The sequence below is a fragment of the Neomonachus schauinslandi genome, chromosome 13 (assembly GCF_002201575.2).
Source record: "Neomonachus schauinslandi chromosome 13, ASM220157v2, whole genome shotgun sequence".
Lineage (NCBI taxonomy): Eukaryota > Metazoa > Chordata > Mammalia > Carnivora > Phocidae > Neomonachus > Neomonachus schauinslandi.
The window spans coordinates 24,181,174-24,190,081 of NC_058415.1; positions in this window are offsets into that span (position 1 = coordinate 24,181,174).

The window sequence follows — 8,908 nt, forward strand, 5'->3', positions numbered from 1 at the left end:
GATTAGTTGACATATAGTTGTGGGTCCATTTCTGGGTTTTCTGTTCTGTTGCTCTATGTGTCTGTTTTTGTGCCAGTACCATGCTGTTTTGGTCACTACACCTTTGTAATACAACTTGAAGTCCAAAATTGTGATGCCTCCAGCTTTACTTTTCTTTTTCAACATTGCCTTTGGCCATTCAGGGTCTTTTGTGGTTCCATACAGATTTTAGGATTGTTTTTTCTAGCTCTGTGAAAAATGCTGTTAGTATTTTGATAGGGATTACATTTAAATGTGTAGATTGCTTTGGGTAGTATAGACATTTTAACAATATTTGTTCTTCCAATCTATGAGCTTGGAATGTTTTTCCATTTCTTTGTGTGGTCAGTCTCTTTCATCAGTGTTTTATAGTTTTCAGAGCATGGGTCTTTCACTTCTTTGGTTAGGTTTATTACTAGGTATCTTATATTTTTGATGCAATTGTAAATGGGATTGATTCCTTGATTTCTCTTTCTACTGCTTCATTATTAGTGCATAGAAATGCAATAGATTTCTGTACATTGATTTTGTATCCTGTGACTTTACTGAATTTGTTTATCCATTCTAGCAGTTTTTTGGTAGAGTCTTTCAGATTTTCTCATATAATATCATGTCATCTGCAAATAGTGAAATTTCAACTTCCTCCTTGCTGATTTGGATGCCTTTTATTTCCTTTTGTTGTCCGATTGCTGTGACTAGGACTTCCAGTACTGTGTTAAATAACAGTGGTGAAAGTGGACACCATTGTGTTGTTCCTGACCATAGAGAAAAAATTCTATTTTTCCCCATTGAGGATATTAGCTGTGGGTTTTTCATAGATGGCCTTTATTATGTTGAGGTATATTTCCTCTATCCCTACTTTGTTGAGGGTTTTTATCATGAATAGATGTTGTACTTTGTCAAATGCCTTTTCTACATCTATTGAAATGATCATATGGTTCTTATCCTTTCTTTTACTAATACGTTGTATCACATTGATTTATTTGTGAATATGGAACCACCCTTGCAACGCAGGAATAAATCTCACTTGATCATGGTGAATGATTTTTATAATGTATTATTGGATTTGGTTTGTATTTTATTGAGAATTTTTGCATCCATGTTCATCAGGGATATACTAAGTAAAAACTTATTAAAATAGTTTAACCAATAAAAAGACAAAATTTTACTAGAAATTCATCTCTTAATGTTACAAGTGAGATTATTCTTTATTCTTTATCCATGGAGAAATACTTCTATTGCTAAAGCACATCTCGGTTCAGTATCATCCTATTTCTCATTTTGATAGAATTAAATGCTAAGAAAACTTGCTGACAAGTAGATGGAAATGGAAGGATGTGGTTATAGCAGAACCACTCAGTTCATGAACTCTTTATAAAATGTTACAAAAACAACACAGGGAACTATAAACAAGTGTAATTTTTACAACAACTTTATTGAGATATAATTCACACACCATTAAATCACCAATTTAAAGTATATGATTCATTGTGTTTTAGTCTATTCACAGTTGTATAACTCTCCCCATCACCACTACATAATTCCAGAACATTTTCATCACCTAAAAACTGTACTGTTAGCAGTTACTCCCCCTTCTCCCTGCCCCTAGTCCTGAGAAACAAGTAATCTACTGTCTCTATAGATTAGCCTGTTCTGGACATTTCATATCAATGGAATTATATACTATATAATATGCAACCTTTATTTCTGGTGTCTTTCACTTGGCATAATGTTTTCAAAGTCCATTTATGTTGTACCATGTATCAGTACTTCATTCATTTTATGGATAGATCACATTTTGATATCTAATTTATGAGTAGGTGGATATTGGCATTTCCATCTTGTGCTATTATGAAAAATGCTGCTGTGAACATCTGTGTACCAAGTTTTGTGTGAATATGTGTTTTCTGTTCTTGTGGGCATATATACCTGAGAGAGGAATTGCTGGCTCATTTACTAACTTTATGCTTAACTTTTTTTTGGTAGAACCAACAAATAGTTTTTCAGGGTAGCTATACAATTTTATGTTCCCACCAGCACTGTGTGAGGGATCCAATTTCTCTACATCTTCACTACACCTGTTATGGCCTTTTTTATTATAGCCATTTTCATAGGTATGAAGTGTTATCTCCCTGTGGTTTTGATTTGCATTTCTTTAATGTCTAACGATGTTAAGCATCTTTTCATGTATTTGCCATTTGTATAACTTCTTTGGAGAAATGACTATTGTCATCTTTTGCCCATTTAAAAAACTGAGTTGTCTCCTTTTTTTTTGAGAGAGAGAGAGAGAGCGGGGGTGAGGGGGGGCAGGAGCAGCGGGAGAGAGAAAATCTTAAGCAGGCTCCACACCCAACGTGGAGCCTGATGCTGGGCTTGATATCACAAGCCTGAGATCATGAGCTGAGCTGAAATCTAGAGTTGGACGCTTAACTGACTGAGCCACTCAGGCACCCTGGGTTGTCTTTCTGTTATTGAGTTGTTAAGTGTTATTTATTATGAAATAAAACCCTTACCACATACATGATTTGTAATTATTTTTTCCCATTTGTTGTGTTTCTTTTCACTTTTTTGATGTTGTCAATTGAAACACATAAGTTTTTACTATTACTATCCAGTTTATCTAGTCACTAGCACTTTTGCTGCCATATATAAGAAATCATTGCCTAATCAGAGGTCACAATTATATACTTCCATGTTTCTTTTGGGAGTTTTCTAGTTTTAGCTCTTAGACTTAAATCTTGGATATTTTTAATTAATTTTTATATGTAGTGTAAGGTTATGGTTCCAAATCATTATTTTGAATGTAGATATTCATTTGTTATGAAGATTATCCTTTTCCCATTGAATTGTCTTGGCACTGTTGTCAAAACTTAATTGTCCACTAATGTATAACTTTATTTCTGGACTCACAATTCTATTCCATGGATCTGACTACCTTTATGCCAGTACCACACTATCTTGATTAACATAGCTTTGTATTAAGTTTGGAAATCAGGAAATGTGCATCATCCAGCTTTGCTGTTCTTTTTCAAGATTATTTTGGCTGGAAATCAGGAAGTATTGCCATCTTAATAGTACTAAATCTTCTAGGGTTTCTTTTGATTTTTTTAGGTTTTCTTTAATTTTTTCCACATAATGATTTATTGTTTATAGTGTATAAGACTTGTACTTATTCTGTTAAATTTATTGCCAATTATTTTATTCTTTCTAATATTGTAAATTGAATTATTTTTTATTTCATTTTTGGATTATTTATAAATAGCATATAAAAATGTGATTGATGGGCGCCTGGGTGGCTCAGTTGGTTAGGCGACTGCTTTCGGCTCAGGTCATGATCCCGGAGTCCTGGGATTGAGTCCCGCATCGGGCTCCCTGCTCTGCGGGGAGCCTGCTTCTCCCTCTCCCACTCCCCTGCTTGTGTTCCCTCTCTCACTGTGTCTCTCTCTGTCAAATAAATAAATAAAAATCTTTAAAAAAAAAAAAAGTTAAAAAAAATGTGATTGATTTTTTGTATATTGATCTTATATCCTATAACTTTAAATTTGTTAGGTTAATAGAGTTTTTATGAATTCCTTAGGATCTTCTATATTACAACTTCACTTTCTTCCCAATCTGGATGCTTTTTCTTTTTCTTGCCTAATTGTCCTGGCTAGAACTTACAGTACAATGTTGAATAGAGGTAGTGAGAGAGACCTTCTTGTCTTGTTCTAGTCTTGGGGGAAATCAGGTGTGGTTTGTTTGGGTTTTTTGTTTTTGTTTTTACATGCTCATTGGACAGTAGCACAACCCCAGGAAAAGGATGGTTGAAATAATTCAGTTTTTGACCATGAAGTGTGATGTTAGCTGTGGATTTTTTTCATAGATGATCTTTATCAAGTTGAGCATTCTTTTAATTTACTAGTTTATTGAGTATTTATGATTATGAAATATCCTCTCTATTGAGTTGAATGCAGTTTCTATACTTTATTGTGCTAATATCATGTATTACATTTATTGATTTTCATTTGTTAAACAACTGTCTTTCATGGGATAAATCCCACTTGGTCATGGTGTATAACTCTATATGTTTGCTAGACTCAGTTTGCTTGTAATATTTTTCAAGGATATTTCATTAAACCATAAGATATATTGGTCTGTTCTTTTCCTGCCTTGCAATGTCTTTGTCTGGTTTTGAAGTCAAGGTAATACTAACCTCAGAATGAATTGGAAAGTGTTATATGCCCTTCTGTGTTTTGAAAGATTTTTTTGAAGTATTGGTGTTTTTTCTTTTTTAAAACTTTGGTGGAGTTCATCAATATAGCTATCAGGTTCTGCACTTTTTATTGTGGGAAAGTCTTTTATTACCAATTCAGCATTTTTACTTGTACAGATCTATTGAGATTTTCCATTTTTAAAAAAGTTAGTTTGGGTAGTTTGTGTCTTTCTTGAAATTTGTCCATTTCATCTATGCTAGTTAAATTGTTGGCATACAATTGTTCATAGTGTTCTTTTAAGTTCCTTTTTATTTCTGTAAGGTGACATCCTCTACTGCATTCCTGATTTTAGTGATTTGAAGTTTCTTTTTATTTTGGATATTCTAACTAAAAGTTTTTCATTTTTGTCGTCATTTTGGAAAAAAACAACTTTTGGTTCCATTGATTTTTCTCCATCATTTTTTTCTATTCTCTATTACATTTATTTCTATTCTGATCTTGATTTTTTCCCCTACCTGTCTTTATTTGAAGTTTATTTTACTTTTCTTTTTCATGGTTTCTTATGGAGGATGGTTATTTATTAGAGATCTTTTTTTAAAAGGGCACTTACAAGCACTAATTTCCACCTCAGCACTGTTTTAACTGCATGGTATAAGTTTTGGTATGTTGTGTTTTCATTTTCATTCATTTCAGAATATCTTTTTACTTTTTCTCATGATTTTTTCTTTACCGTTGGTTACTTAGGGATATGTTATGTTAATTTCTCCAGGTTTATTGAGGTTTAATTGACAAATAAAATTTAAGACATTTCAAGTATACATTGATTTTTTGGCTATATGTATACATTGTGAAAGGATGCCCCCCCCATCATGTTAATCAGCATATCCATCACCTCACACTTTTACTCTAATTTTTTGTTTGTTTTCTGTTTTGTTTTTGGTGGGAACATTTAAGTTCTACACTCTTAGCAAATCACAATTATACAACACAGGTTTATCAACTGTAATCAGCATATTGATCTTTAGATCTCAGAACTTATTCATTATATACTGAAAGTTTGTCCCTATTTTCTCCACCCCCCCAGATGATGGCAGTCATTTTCCTACTGTTTCTATAAATTTGACTTTTTGGTTTTTTTTAATGTTTCACATATAAGTAATACCAGGCAGGAAGTATTTGTCTTTATCTGGTTTATTTCACTTAACATAATGCCCTCCACATTCATCCATGTTGTTGCAGAAGATAGCATTTCCTTCTTCGAAAAGACTGAAAAATATTCCATTGTGTATATATGCCACATTTCCTTGAGCTCTTTATCCATCGATGGACACTTACATTGTTTCCATGCATTAGCTACTGTGAATAATGCTGCAGTTAAATTGGGAGTACAAATATCCCTTAAAGAAAATGGTTTCCCTTTAAGAAATGGGATTTCTAAATCATATGGTAGTTCTATTTTTAATTTCTTGGTGAACCTCCATGCTGTTGTGCATAGTGGCTGTACCAGTTTATATTCCTACCAACAGTGCACAAGGGTTCCCTTTTTTCTACATCCTCACCAGCACTTGCTATCTCTTGTCTTTTTGGTAATAACCATCCTAACAGGTGTGCAGTGATATTTCATTTTGGTTTTGATTCGCATTTCCCTGATAATTAGTGATGTTGAGCATCTTTCCATGTTGGCAATTTCTATGTCATCTTTGGAAAAAATGTCTAGTCCTTCGCCCATTTTTAAATTGGATGATTTGGCTTTCTTACTTATTTGCTTTTGAGTTATAAAATTTCCTTTTATGTTTTGGATCTTATCCCTTTATTGAATATGTGGTTTGCAAATATTTTCTCCCATTCCATAGGTTGCCTTTTCATTTTCTTGATGGTTTTCTTTCTTAGGAGAAGCTTTTTAGTTTGAAGTAGTCCCATTTATTTTTACTTTTGTTGCCTTTGCTTTTGTGTCAAGTTCAAAAAATATCATTGTGAAGACCAGTATTAGAAGCCTCTCCCAATGTTTTCTTATAGATGCTTTGCACTTCTAGGTCTTCTGTTCAGGTTGTTAATCCACTTTGAGTTGATTTTTGTGTGTGATATAAGGTGGGGGTCCAGTTTCATTTGTTTGCATGTGGCTGTCCCATTTTCCCAGCACCATTTATTGAAGAGACTATCCTTTCCCTGTTGTAAATTAATTAAGCATATATGCGTGAGTTTATTTCTGGGCCCTATCCTGTTCCTGTTGATCTATATGTCTATTTTTATGCCTATAGTATACTATTTTCATTATTATGGTTTTGTAACATAGTTTGAAATTAGATGCGTGATGCCTATAGCTTTGTTCTTTCTCAATGTTGCTTTGGTTATTTTGGAATCTTTTGTGATTCCGTACCAATCTTAGAATTATTTTTTCTATTTCTATGAAAAATACCATTGGAATTTTGACAGGATTTCACTGAATCTGTAGATCACTTTGGGTAGTATGGACATTTTAATATTAATTTTTCCAATCTATGAACATGGAATATCTTTCCATTTATTTCTGTCTTCTTCAATTTCTTTTATTAATGCTAATGGTTTTTAGTGTATAGATCTTTCACCTCCTTGGATAAATGTATTTCTAATTATTTTATTCTTTTTGGTGCTTTTTTATATGGGATTTTTCTTAGTTTCTCTTTATTTTACTGAAGTATAGTTGACACACGTTACATAGTTTCAGGTGTACAACATAGTGATTGGACAACGCTATACATTATGCTTTGTTCACCACAAGTGTAACTACCTTCTGTCATCATGCGATGCTATTACAATACCATTGACTATATTCCCTATGTTGTATCTTTCATCCCCATGACTTATACATTCCAAACTGAAAGCCTGTACCTCCCACTCCCCATTACCTATTTTGCCCACCCTTGACCCCTCCCTTCCGGGAACTATCAGTTTCTTCTGTGTATTTATGGATCTGTTTCTGCTTTTTTGTTTTGTTTTGTTTTTTAGATTCCATTCCACATACACGTGAAATCATATAGTATTTATCTTTCTCTAACTTATTTCACTTAGCATACTACCCTGTAGGTTCATCCATGTTGTTGCAAATGGGAAGACGAAATTCTTTTTTATGGCTGAGTTATATGCCTGTGTGTGTATGGGTGTGTGTGTGTGTGTTTATATATATACCACTTCTTTATCCATTCATCTATCAGTAGACACTCAGGTTGCTTCCATATCTTGGCTATTGTAAATATTGCTGCAGCAAACGTAGGGGTGCATATGTCTCTTAGAATTAGTGTTTTTATTTTCCCTTTTTTTTTATTTTTCTTTTTTATTTTTTTATTCTTATGTTACTCCCCATACATTACATCATTAGTTTTACATGTAGTGTTCCATGATTCATTGTTTGTGTATAACACCCAGTGCTCCATACAAAATGTGCCCTCCTCAATACCCATCACCAGGCTAACCCATCCTTCCACCCCCCTCCCCTCTACAACCCTGTTTGTTTTTCAGAGTCCATCGTCTCTCATGGTTCGTCTACATCTCCGATTTCCCCCCCTTCATTCTTCCCCTCCTGCTACCTTCTTCTTCTTCTTTTTTTCTTAACATATATTGCATTATTTGTTTCAGAGGTACAGATCTGAGATTCAACAGTCTTGCACAATTCACAGCGCTTACCAGAGCACATGCCCTCCCCAGTGTCTATCACCCAGTCACCCCATCCCTCCCACCCCACACCCCACTCCAGCAACCCTCAGTTTGTTTCCTGCGATTAAGAATTCCTTGTATCAGTGAGGTCATATGATACATGTCTTTCTCTGTTTGATTTATTTCACTCAACATAATACCCTCTAGTTCCATCCACGTCGTTGCAAATGGCAAGATCTCATTCCTTTTGATGGCTGCATAATATTCCATTGTATATATATACCACATCTTCTTTATCCATTCATCTGTCGATGGACATCTTGGCTCTTTCCACAGTTTGGCTATTGTGGACATTGCTGCTATAAACATCGGGGTGCACGTACCCCTTCGGATCCCTACTTTTGTATCTTTGGGGTAAATACCCAATAGTGCAATTGCTGGATCATATGGCAGCTCTATTTTCAACTTTTTGAGGAACCTCCATACTGTTTTCCAGAGTGGCTGCACCAGCTTGCATTCCCACCAACAGTGTAGGAGGGTTCCCTTTCTCCGCATCCCCGCCAACATCTGTCGTTTCCTGACTTGTTAATTTTAGCCATTCTGACTGGTGTGAGGTGGTATCTCATTGAGGTTTTGATTTGGATTTCCCTGATGCTAAGCGATATTGAGCACTTTTTCATGTGTCTGTTGGCCATTTGGATGTCTTCTTTGGAAAAATGTCTGTTCATGTCTTCTGCCCATTTCTTGATTGGATTCTTTGTTCTTTGGGTGTTGAGTTTGATGAGTTCTTTATAGATTTTGGATACTAGCCCTTTATCTGATATGTCATTTGCAAATATCTTCTCCCATTCTGTCGGTTGTCTTTTGGTTTTGTTGACTGTTTCCTTTGCTTTGCAAAAGCTTTTTATCTTGATGAAGTCCCAATAGTTCATTTTTGCCCTTGCCTCCCTTGCCTTTGGCGATGTTTCTAGGAAGAAGTTGCTTCGGCTGAGGTCAAAGAGGTTGCTGCCTGTGTTCTCCTTTAGGATTTTGATGGACTCCTGTCTCACATTGAGGTCTTTCAACCA